Source organism: Parus major, chromosome 1, assembly GCF_001522545.3.
Source record: "Parus major isolate Abel chromosome 1, Parus_major1.1, whole genome shotgun sequence".
In the NCBI taxonomy this organism is placed as follows: Eukaryota; Metazoa; Chordata; class Aves; order Passeriformes; family Paridae; genus Parus; species Parus major.
Window position 1 is genome coordinate 53,630,500 of NC_031768.1, and position 13,026 is coordinate 53,643,525.

General features: G+C 34.0%; 1 long non-coding RNA gene across 1 annotated transcript; it reads left to right on the plus strand.

The window, feature by feature from the left end:
- The first annotated feature begins 7,535 nt into the window (after positions 1 to 7,535).
- On the plus strand, positions 7,536 to 11,598 carry LOC107199972. Its single transcript, XR_001519409.2, has 3 exons — positions 7,536 to 7,732; positions 9,374 to 9,437; positions 10,865 to 11,598. It is a non-coding gene; the product is annotated as an uncharacterized LOC107199972 (long non-coding RNA).
- Positions 11,599 to 13,026: the final 1,428 nt, after the last annotated feature.

Sequence of the window (13,026 nt, forward strand, 5' to 3'; positions counted from 1 at the left end):
ATTTTTTTTCTATCATCAGTAACACAGTTTTGATTCTATAATTTTAATGCTTTTTTAAATTTTATCTATAGGATACATTAAAAGTACATCATGAATTACAATTCCTGAAATGACAAAAAATATGCAGATTAGGAAAATCCCCTTTTTTCCATTGTAAAAATCAAACTCAAATCCACTACATAGTAAAGGACTCTATTATCTTCTATTATCTTGAAAACGGTTTAGAAATCTTTCAATGAAGGAAATAATTTGAATACTTGTAAATCATCTTTATTTACCCCTATGAATGAGGACTTAGCTCAAGCAACAGCAGCCAAACACAATATATTTTTTGTGATACAGCTTAAAATATGTATTTTCATATTCATCACATTCCTTCTACTCTGTCCTTTTCTGGTTGTCATTGTTGAATTTGAGCTGTCATTCTGGCAGCCACATATAAAACATACATTTTCCAAGTGTTCAACTAGAAACAAGATGCATGGACTGGCCATGAGGACTACCTTACCTGCAGTTGTGACTAGCAAGATCACAATTCAAACCAAGCAGAAAGGATTTATAGGTCCTTCACTCACAGTGCAGGACAAAATAAATTCTTAAGCTAGTTCATGTTGTTTATTGGTACAACAATGAAACACATAATTATTCTCCAAAAGTCAATCCTTCTGAAAAACTTGAGCTCTAGAAAATTCTTCATTTATTTTTAATACATGGATTACACTACTCTGCTTCTCAGACTACTCTCTCATACTAGGGCTCCCAACTGAAAAATTATAGCTTGGTTAGAAACAATGTATGGAAGGAGCAGAAAGCAAAATACGAAGCATGAAATGGAAATGTCAGCTGGAAACTACCATCTCTTAGCATTGCTTGTGCTTAAATAGAAAGAGATACTTAGCAATTAGCATGTCACAGTCTGTCATTTTATTTGTGGCTCCTTAACTGTACTTTCTGTCTTCAGAGTAGAAGTTGTTAATTCTCTTTTATTTTATATGTCTCTGTTCATGTCAGATACAGTTTGTTATTCTATCAAAGTATTGGAATGCAAATTGGTGAGAAATGATGTGTGATCATTTCAAATTGATTATAATACATATCACACTAGTCTCACTTTAAAAAAATGACAAGTAGGAGTTCAAATCCATGCTAATAACTTTTCTCCAAATGGTTGTCAGTTTTTGTATATTAAAGGAGTCTTCAAAACACTCTTATCACATAAAGAATTTTCTAGAAAGCACTTCTAAAAAGCTGTAGTTGTATTTTTTCAGTTACTTACAAAATATTATTTTTTTCATCATTAAAGTGCAAGATCTGTAATGCCATGAATCACATACTTTTCCAGTGAGAAAAGAAACAGCAAATACTACCAGCAATTTTCACAAGTATTAAAGCAGTACCTGAACCTACACTCCATCTGACCCAAGAGACAAGAGGGGAAGAAGAAAGGGAGAAATCCAAGGCAATGCAAGGCACAGAAGAAAGATGAAGTCCTGTATTTCTGAACTGAAGGATCTTGATGAAAAGTGTGGAGTCAGAATTAGTTAGTTTATCATGTCTTGCTTTAAGTGAAAACAGCAGTCATTTCTGTGCCAAAGCATCATGCTAGAAAATACTGTCTTACTATTCTTAGATTCATTGCTTTTCATTTATGCACGTTTGAAGAGCAGTGGTTAATAAGACATTCTGGGTTTGAGTAAATTAGATTCAATTTTTTTTCCCATTAAATAATTTTCCATGACACCAGGAATTTGTTTCAGAGACAATTATTCATGAAGACTTCAAAGCTTGACTATAACTTCCGATATCTAGAACCAAATTGTAAAACCTTGCCTAGTGACCAATATTGAGGGTACTTGGCTTGTAGCAATAGCAGATCCCTGGACTGAATGTTAAGAATCTAGAGGCATGAAAGTTTCACCATTTAAAAATAAATGCCTTCTGTAGTCAACAGGGGCCAAGAGAAGAGTTCAATTTCTAAAAGTGTCTGTTTTGATATATATTTCAGGGTGCCATTTATATTAATTTTGGAGTTTATTTATATTTTTTGACACTGAAAATGAAGAGAACTTAGGTAATGTTGAAAGCAGGATGGATACCACTTCTTTTGCTCAGAATCTGTGTTAGCACCCCTGCCACAAGACGCACAAAGATCAACAATGTATTGAAAACAAAGTGCAGGTTGAAAAAAATCCCAAACAAAGCAATTGTCCCATTTTTCACTATGTATCCTATAGATTATTTAATAGATTTACTGAGAAATCTTTTTTATTCCTTGAATGCTTTTCAATCTTTTTTTCTTCCCTACAACAGCTCATTCATCATTACTTTTCACTGCTATAGGGCCTCAGGCTGACCAAAAGAGAAATTCAGCTAAAAGAAATCATAGCTTCATAGAATCTTAGGATTGGGTTGTAAGGGACTTTAAATATCATCTAGTTCCAATTCCCCAGCTGTAGGCAGGGGCACCTTCCACTAGACCTGGATACTCAAAACACCATCCAACCTGGCCTTGGAAACATCCAAGGAGGGGGCATCCACCCCTCTGGACAGCCTGTTCCAACACCACAACCCTCACAGCTAAAAATTTCTTCATAACATTGAATCCAAATAATTAAACAATTTTTATGTTTCTTATAACATTTAATCAGCTAATTATCATTTGTGTTTACATATTCTGAGATTGTGGAAACCCTGTATTTGTTTAGGGAATTTGTAGCAAAGGTAATCTCTTCTCAGAACTCCCTTCAACTTTCAGTCATAGGGACTGCCTTTGCTTTTCTTCATTTGTTTTTTTATTTATTTTGTGTAGGTGGTCATAAATTTTTATTATTTAAATTTTATTATTTATTTTTTCCTTTCTAATGGATTATCACAAGTACAATTTTCAGCCTTAAGTCAAATATTATAATTCTTTTCCACTCATGAGTACAAAGAAATACTATTGTAAAGCTAAAAGGAGAGTCTAGCTAATGGCTAGAGAGAAATTAAAAAAAAAAATAAAATCTAACCAGACAGCATTTTAAAGTGTGTTTAAAAGTTCCAGATATTAAATTCATAGCTCAGTCAAAAGATTAAGCATGAACAGTAGAAAGGATTCGTCTTCTTCAAAATACAGGTCAATAGTGATGCTGCATACCATAGGGATAAAACATTTATATAATACAAAATTTATGAATGTTAATATATAGTTATAGCAATTGAGCATAGCATTGTTGAACAACAGTGAAATTGTTGAATCACTGAATGAATCAGTCCACAAAAATGTACCAGAGAGCAATGCTTGGAGATAAATGTTTATCACTGGATGCAGTGTCTCTTGAATGAAGAATTTAGCCACTGATGGTAATTACCATCCATTTTGAAATATATACACTACTTCAAATACTCAACAGAAAAACTGGTTAAATATGACATTTTAAAAACCCCACCACCACTTTATCAAAATTCAGCATAGATCTTTTATTCCCACGGGAAATGAGTAAATTACATTTTTGACAGACAAAACTTAGTTCTAATTTAGAAACCCAGTAAAGACAACTTAAATATGAATATGTCACAGCCAAGGAGGAAAAAACCCCAGTATTTAACAGAACTGTAAATATTTTTTTGCCTTTGCAAACAACTTGTGCATATACCAGCAAGCAATATCCTCTACTAATTTTGTCAAAAAAGCCTAAAATAAATGTACTTCATTTGCTGATATTTTTCCACATTAAATGAACTAGTTCTGCACACACCTGATTACAACATGTATACATATGTAGAAAAACTTAATGAAAAATTATTTTCCCTCTTTCATTCTTTGGATTGTTAACATCTGGCTAAATAAGAGGCAGTGCCTGATTTTTTTATAAAATTTGAACTTAATAAATTATTTTGGTCTTCCCATTGAAATACGGTGATGACACACACCTTAAGAGTTGTTTGTCACACCTATTGTTAAAATAAATAAATAAGGCACAGTAAAACACTGATTTTTCAAGTTGTCTGTTAGGAATTACTTTCTGAAGTGCGGAGATTTCCTGTGAAACATAAATCATTGTATGCCTGAGGAATTAGAGTGTCCTCTGGTGCTAAATATGATTTTGAGAAAAGCAAGTTTTTACATCCAGGTGGAAATCTTCTTGGCTGATAGTTTTGCTGCTGTTTACTTAATTCTTTGAAGGCATTCATTTTATGTTTCCTTTAATTTCCTTGAGTTTTGTTCTCTAAAAGGTAACATCATCTAGTCAGGCTACAGACAATACATTTTTGCAAGAAAATTATTACAAATAAGTTTCTAAATGTATAGCTTTTAAATTTTTTATTCAAAGTCAGATAATTTCAAATTAAATTCCACTTCTTATGTCAGGGAAAACTGTAACTTCACCTATATTTTTTGGTTATTAAAACATAAGTCTCTCAAGAATTATTTCAAATGAATGACAATATTTTATCACAATATTACAGAAACAACATCAACAGTACCTAAAATCTAGTACAAATTTAATAATGTTTAATTATTATAGCTTCATGTAAAATGTATTACAGTTATGACAAAGACATTTCTTAGTGTTCCTGGTCAACTGTATTCTGTTAATATTTCAAGAGGATGCACATATACCACTTTTAGAGCCATTATACTTCCTAAAATTTTAATAAATTCCACATAAGCAGAAGCCAAATTTTTATTTCAAAACCAGAATAGAATACACTCAATAATCATAGATTACTTACTTGCTTCAAGAACTACTGACATGGTTGTTCTGTTTGGGTTTTTTTCTTTTAAAAGGTGGAAGAATGTATTGTCAATTATGACATGAAATCAATTATGTTATGGAAATAAAAATGAGGTTTAAAAGCCCAATTTTCTCTACCATTTATCTTCGAGAACTTGCCCATGATCTATTAAAAAAGGTGATGATCAAAAAATGAGGACTTAATAACATTGACAGAATCAGAATAGATTCAAAACCAGGTTATTTTCTCTTAGTGGTGATTAACTTGCAGAGAAGAATTTCATACCTATATGACTTCTTGTTTATTTTAATTTTGGCAAAGAGCAACCAAATCAAATCCCTAAATTTTGTAGTTAGAGAGTGCAATTATTATGAATTTTTTTATTTCCCTGCCCCCACACTCCCATAGCCCCTGCCCTCTAACCACCCCAACCCCTCCACCCCAGCCCCCAGCCATTCTCAAGCAGCAGAAGTGTTACTATAAAGCTGTCTATACTAGGATGGAACATGAAGGGACAAGAACAGTGATGCAACAAAAGGATCTATTTTGTAACAATGGGTCAGGTACAGAAATTTTAAAATTTAGAGCTACAGTCTTTGAAATCATGGCAATTTGGATTTGTGCAGAACATTACTTCAGCTGACCTCATAGGTCATCCCAAACCCTGCAAAATCAATGTTTTTTCTGCTGATTTCAAAGATGTTAGGGTATGTTCTTGTAACTTCAGACTGTGGAGTGTCATAGCCTTAAGCAATGAAAAATATTACTAAGAAATTTTAATAGTGTGATTATATATGTAAAATACCATGCCATGTTAGCACACTTAAACACAGGGAGTGAAGTACTGCTGCTACTTCACCCATATTGTAAGTTAACCAGAGCACTTTATCTGGATCAGGAAAATCACCAGAAAACCAACTAGATCAGCACAGGCTTTGGAATATTACCCAATCCTACTGTTTTATATAGGTACTAAAAACATTGCAAGAGGAAGTCCAAGGTCACTCAAGTGAAATTTCAGGGCCCTGGGAAGAATATTTTTTTAAAAATAAATAATTGTGAGTTGTTAATGACGTGAGAAAAATTTGCTGACAAATCTAGCACCTGCAAGGAGCTAAACATCTGGATAGTTAGGATTTTATAATTAAACAGCTTTTTTATTTACCTTCCCTTTGTTCTTCATGGCATAGGACATGAAAATTAAAGCAGTCATATTTTATAGATTCACATACCTTTTATAAGATTTCATAGCTTTAATTTCTTGATTTATGCATGTCTCTCTTATCAAATGGACACTTTCTATTTCTCAAACTTTTTCCAGTTGAAATAATTTTAAGTATTCTACTGATATCAGATACCTACATTAGTAATTAAGGAAATAATTAATAATTTAGCTTGTAAGTTGCAGGGAAAATAAAGCTCAATTCACTCATCTTGAAAGAAATCAGGATAGAAGTAGTCTATCAATTTATTAACAATATGCAATGAATCATCAGTCACTGAACTACACATTCAGTGTGTAGTTTCCTACACATCCTACACATTCAGGATCAATAGCCTAAAATCTGTTCCACAACTCATTGTAGAATTTCTAATCCCCAATTTAAAAATCACACAACAAACCCACCTCTCCCTGGGGTAGATGTGAGTGCAGTTTTTTTTATGAATCCCTGATGACCTCTACCCCACTACTAATGTCCTTGTCAGTGTGACAGAAACGCATGGTACCAGACACAAACACCTGAAATGTGGGTCCCCATGTAACACCCCACTAACTGGGGTACAGCTGCTGTGCCCTAACTGGACAGGAGTTGAAGAGTCACAGGGTGATTTCTGGCAATATCAAAACAGGTTTGAGTGCTGCTCAGATACCCTCTTCTCTGAGGGTCTCCTGTGTGGTTCAGAAATAAAACTTGAAAATATGTGGGAAATACTGTGATCTCTAAGTGACTCCAGCAACCTCTGTTTTGGCAGCTATTTTGTCCCTCAAGTCCTTATTCGTCTGCATTGATTGTTAGAGAATTCTCGTTGATTAGCACTACTTTTGATCAAACAAATCCTACTAGCATAAATTTTCCTATAGTGTTATGGTTTTGCGCTTTAGAAGGACAAGACTTTGAAGTTCCAGATCTTTTCTAAATACCCAGCCAGAGTGGGAATAGAAACAATAACTCGTGGAGAACTGCGTGGTGCACAGTACGCAGAAGAGAGAGATTTATAAATGTGTTGTTTCTGTTGTAATGAAAAAGTCTTTTTCACTTTGTAAATAAAATAATGTTTAAATTTGCAAAAATTTTCTCCTTCATCTGGCTATTCTGAATTTTCTTTTAAAGACGTAAAGTTGTTCGGTTAATAAGACTAAATTTCCACCCTAATTCTGAAAGATACATTTTATGACTGACTTTTATCACTTCCTCTTCCCTGGCAAAAACAAAGGTATGATCTAAAGTTTGAGGAAGACTGGCTACATTTGCGCCCGAGAGTGATTCCTTCTCCCCAGGTGAAATGTTGCAGAGGAGCTACATTCCGTAGAGTGGAGATCCTACGAACTATGAAATTAACTTACCTCTGCGACAGAAAAATTAAAGTGAATGCTCTGGTATCCTAAAAAATAAATTTTAATTTTATGTGAGGCTATGGATTTTGAGTCCTCATCTGCTGTTAGAGCGTGTGTTGCCGTGTTGCACTATGTTACAATAAGTGGTTTTACCCAGTTGCCCCCCCCACCGTCTGTGGTGTGTTGGTTCCTTCTGCTTTGCCCCTCCCCTTCAGTTTCCCCTCATTGGCTGTAATTCTGCTCTCCACGCCCCCTTCCCTCAGTATAAAAGTCCCCACCACTTCCAGCTCAGTCTCTTTTTCCCGAGAGTTTGTTCGGGGGTCTACTGAGAGACAATGTCCCGGGAAGAGAGAGCCTCCTTGTCTTCTACCTTTGTCCTTGCCAATCCCCCTCCCACCCCCGGGTGGATTGGAGCTAGCCTGAAGATTTTCTGGGGCTGGGAGCAAAAGGATTACAGTAATGTGTATTTATTTAATAGAGCCAGGACACTTCTGGGTTTACTATGTAGGGTATATAAGGAACTGATCCCTATAGAGCCCTGCCTGTACACTGACTTGAATCCTGAAAGTGATCTTACACCTACCTTGTATACACCGGCCCTGTCCTTGGCCAACAGCTTTCCATCCCTTCAGGAGCAGGCCGCTATTTCTGCTCCCGACTATCTGCCACAAATGGCTTTGCAAGTCTGAAGGTTGTACTGTGGAAACAGATCACAACCAGTGTTTATTAGAACATCTTACAATAATTTTTCATTATTTTTATTGAGCTGCTGTTGTTTCTAGAAATAAATTACACTGTAACTCTGCTTCACAGCTCAGATCTCTCTCACTCACAGAAATGTGTTTGGATCATTATCTGAGAACCCTACCCCAACAGTTTACTCAAATGCCAAGGGTCACAGAGGTGTGCCACTAGTTTCTTAAAAAGTGGTTGGAAAATACCTATACGAGTCCTATGTTTTACCAGACATATATATATGGGAATCTGTAATCTCTGTCTACAGAGGCAACATGTAGAGCTGTTGCCTCTTGGATGTGGTTAGAACTATAGAACATTTTGCTGAAGCAGATGTTAGTGGCCTTGAACACATTCAGGTGCTTCTGCCACTCTGTCAGTTTTTGCAGCTTCAAAAGGACTGACAGTTTCTGGAGCTATTCAGTTCCCGGGAAACGTTCAGAAATTATCCCTCAGCATGTTTTGGGTTTATTTTTTTTTGCAGCCTGCTCTTCTTTGGTAACTGTTTCTCTGTACGCAAACAGAAGCACACAAATTTTCTATGGACCTAGCTAACAAAAGTTTTTTTTGATACATGGACACATGATATCAATGCCTGTGCAATAGACATCCAATATAATGAAAAAAAAAAAAAAATTAACAAAAGCTAAACATTTTGGACATGTGTGATGATCAAATAAAACATCTCTGTATCTAGCATACTATCTCTTTTTTTTTTTTTTCCAGTCACTTAAATGAAAAGAGAATATTATTCTTATAAAGCTTGAGAGGTCAGAGACAGACTTGATGCTTCAATGCTTCTCTGACAAATATGACCTCCTCAGGGAAGGGTTTAACTTTTGGAAAATACTTGCATTCTTTTATTAGTAAAATCATCATTCTTTTTACAGTGTGTTTGTGGTCCGTCCCTTTCATCTCACTGTTGGCTGATTTCTTTTCCTAAGCTGCTCTGATATTCCCCATTTCCTGCCCAGCCATGAGAAAAATAGATTAGACAAAGCTTTCAGTGTAGGACCTTGAATATTTTTTTATTCCCAACTTTGTTGTCATGCCTAGCTGAGCTACTGTTTCAGCATCATTAAGAAAGAATGTAAATGGGTATATGATACAGTAATGAACAAATGAAATGTTTCTTCCTGGAAGGTGTTAAAATTTATCATATAATATGTTTTGGAATTTACTTAAGACATGCACTTCCGTTATACATTTATAGAAGTAGAATTTATTTAATACAGAGTATATGCAGGATCTAAATGAAAATTAAATAAACTCCTTCAAATATTAATTAACAGATTGGGAAAATATCCCTCCACTCCCTGAAAGGAAAGTGAATTTTTCATTGTTGTTGTTTTAACTTTTCAGTACTCATATTATTACCATTCTGTTTTCTTGTGTGTATCGTGAGGAGGAGGACCATATGAATAAGGTAAGAGAAGTGTCAGAAATATTTTGTTCCTATAGACTATATAGTGAGCATACAGAAAATAGAGCTACTGTTAAAAATCCTATTCTGTGGAATTATTTGAATTAATTTTTAATTAATTATTATTTTATTCCCACTTTATTCTTTCCACAGGTGGGAGTCAGACCCATCTATTACTTTGCAATGCCCAGAAATAATGCTTTTATTGCAGCAATTTTCCTTATAGACAGTTGAACATTTTTCATACTGTTTTTCATCCTGGATAATTTGATGACTGTAGGGCATATTGCACATAATTTTACAGGAATGGAATACAGAAATTTACATGACACAAAATAATTTTGACTGAAAAGACTATTAAGAAGAAATAAGACACAGTAAAAAACATTCCCCAATTGTTTATCAGAGGACAGTGAAGCAAATTGAAAAGGAATGGTTTGTGCACTTTGGTGCATATTCCTTCCTCAGATACTTTTGGTCACACTGAGGTGAGACTGAATCAGTGCCCACAGCTTACTCAGTTTTGTGTGGCAGGTAGGACATAGCAGGGGGTGAAATGAATTCATCTTTCTGTCTTCAAGTGAACTAAAAGCAATTTTATTCTTCCCATGTGGTCACTTGAGGTGCTTGTCATGTTCAAGCTAATGATATCAGGCACCCTCAGGTTGTTTAAGTATTCATGAAGTAATTAAATTCTCATTAACATATAAATAAAAGAAAACTGAAAACAAGTTTAGGAGGCACCTAACATCTGTTCTAATGCTTTTAAGTATTAAAATGTGCCACAAAAAGAAGGAAAAGTGCATTCTGTTCAGGCAAGTATTTTGCATAGATTATTTATAGAAACTGTAATTAAACTGATTTGGCATATTAAGTAAAATTAACAGCAAAGCATTATTTAGGTAGTTCAGTGTCTCTGACACTTAAATAAGAAATTTAAAATAGGAAAGAGAAAGTAAAATTAATTTTTATTTGTTCTGAAGTCCAGACAAAATGACAAGAATTGAAAACTTAGTCTTTTAGAATTAGAGAAATGGAAAATCTCAGACTGCAGGCATACTTCCAGCTATTCTTTCAAAATATATTGATTTTTAATAATAAAATGCTACTGACATTTGAAAAAAACCAACAGTTCTGCAAAATGACTTAAAAGTTAACTACTCTTTCTTTGAATTTAGTGCACAATATTTTCGTACAGCTTGAGACTTCAGTTCAGACACAACCTTATGCTCTAAAATGAATTTATTCCTTCTAACATTAAGAAGTTGACTTCTTTAGATATTTTTTCCCAAGAAACTATTCAAGAAAATATGTTTTACCTATTAATAAAATGTGTGTCTTGTGTTCTATACCATATCACTGCAGTTTTCTGTATGATAGAAATAACTAATAAAATTAAATAATCCTGAACTGTGGTTTGAAATTGATAGGCTGAAGAATAGCAAAAGAGATAGAAAAATCTGATAGAAGAATCTTCAGGATGTGTTAACCATTTCATCAAACAGAGAAGCTCTGGAAGAATGAATTCCTGAGAAGTAAATATTTCAAATCCATCTTTCAAGGGAAATATACTGAATTGATTATTTTGTTTTCTGTTTGTAACAACCTCTGTCTTTTTTTTATCATAATCTATATTAAAAATGTATTCTGTATCAGTTTAATTTCATTGTGGTCTTATTGACTTAGCACAAAGTACATAAGATGCACACTTATATTGTCCTTACTTTTAACAGAGCTGGAATGTATAACAAGAGAAATGGAACATTTTTTTTTTACTCTTTTTGCTATATTGTTCCTTTCAAAAAGCAGTATTTCATGCCTTATTCCTTGCCTTATTTCATGCCTTTCTCCTTGCTGTAATGCCTACAGAGGGAAATGTATGCCAGTTATGCAATGTGTTTGGTGCATGCTGAAAAAGATATATTGCAAAAAAGGGCACATAGACCTTCCTGAAATAAAAAGATAAATTCTGGTCTTTAACTAGACAAAATCCAAGTAATTTAAAAATAGCTGCAGTGAGTTATCATTATAGACACAAACAGTTATTATTCTTTTTATAAAGAGTGCTATTCATTACCAGTTACATTTACAAGCAACATATGAAAATATTCACCTCTTTGTTTGGTTTAAAACCTGTTATGAACTCATATCAGTACCTGTCAGCTGTTACGATTAGCAGAGAATAATATTTTCTTAGTCATTATAGTAAGGAATGGAAACTATGTATTATTACAACCTAGAAGTAAAAAAATAAAATAAAATAAATCTAAAAAAAATTTGGTCCAAAACCTATACAGCAATGAAGACACTAACTGAAGCCTGGATAATTGCAAACTTAAACTGGTAAAAGCTCATGAAAAATTAATTTGGTAACTCATGAAACAGGAACTGAGAGTTGGTTCTTACATGCCTACAGGACAAGGAAATTAAACATTACAAGGCTTGCTTGAGAGAATGTCTGCCCCAGAGCAATTATATGTGCTTACCTTGGAATCCCTACTGATCTTAGATTATCTTACAAAACACATGAGAGAAATACTGCCAAAATAAACTCTAATCTTTTTATGAACCTGAAATAGGGAACAAACTCTTGAAGTCTATATGAATATAAAGCACCAATATTGGTATAATCTCTTTAATGTGGGGATGGGTAGTGAGCATGCACTTCCATCCAGTACTAGTTCTAAATAAGAACTCATCTTTTATTACTATTAGTCAAAATACTACTTTAGAAATCTTCATGAATGGACTTTAATTTAAGACTAAGCAGTTCTGGATCCAGCACTGAGTTGTGATGGAGAAAAGATAGTAGAATCAATTGTTGTTGACCACGCTGAGTATATTTCATAAAAAATGCTACCAGTTTTTCAATTTATCTGTAAATAAAGACATATTGGTATATATAAAACATGGTTTAGCCATACTGCTGTCAGGAAACAAAACTGAGCCTAGAGAATTTACAACTCACTCTGGAAAAGGATGATCTCAGTTGTTTCCTATTAAGCACTCATCTGTCTCTTTAGTGCATCTTCTGCTGCCAGACACAGTTACATTGAACATTACACTGACCAAAAGTGTAGGCATCAGTAGATCAAACTGATTTTTTCAATGGTACATGTACTTTGCTAAATTAGAAAAGACAGACCTCAAAGACTCACTTGTTCATCTACACTGTACTTGTACACACACACTGGCTGGGTTTCTGACAACTGCAAATTTCTCTGAGGTACATAAATTCCAGTGAAATAGCTTAATGCATGTGAATGAAACTACTCTACCCCACTTCTTCAAGGTCATGACTTAATATTTTTTATTGATGAAATTATGCAATTGATTTATTACAAAATGAAACAAGATGTCAGGGCATAGAAAACTTTCAACATCTCTCTGCAAGAGAGAGCTTTGGACAAATTTTAAGTATATTATGTTCACATAAACAGTAGTCCTCATTTTTTTCAAGCAGAAATCATGTAGATATCAAATTCTGAAATAGCTTTGAGAATAGGAGTTTAACTCAATGAGTTAAGATGCCACAAACCGAGTTAGAGTTAGAGAGAGTTAGAGTTAGAGTTAGAGTTAGAGTTAGAGTTAG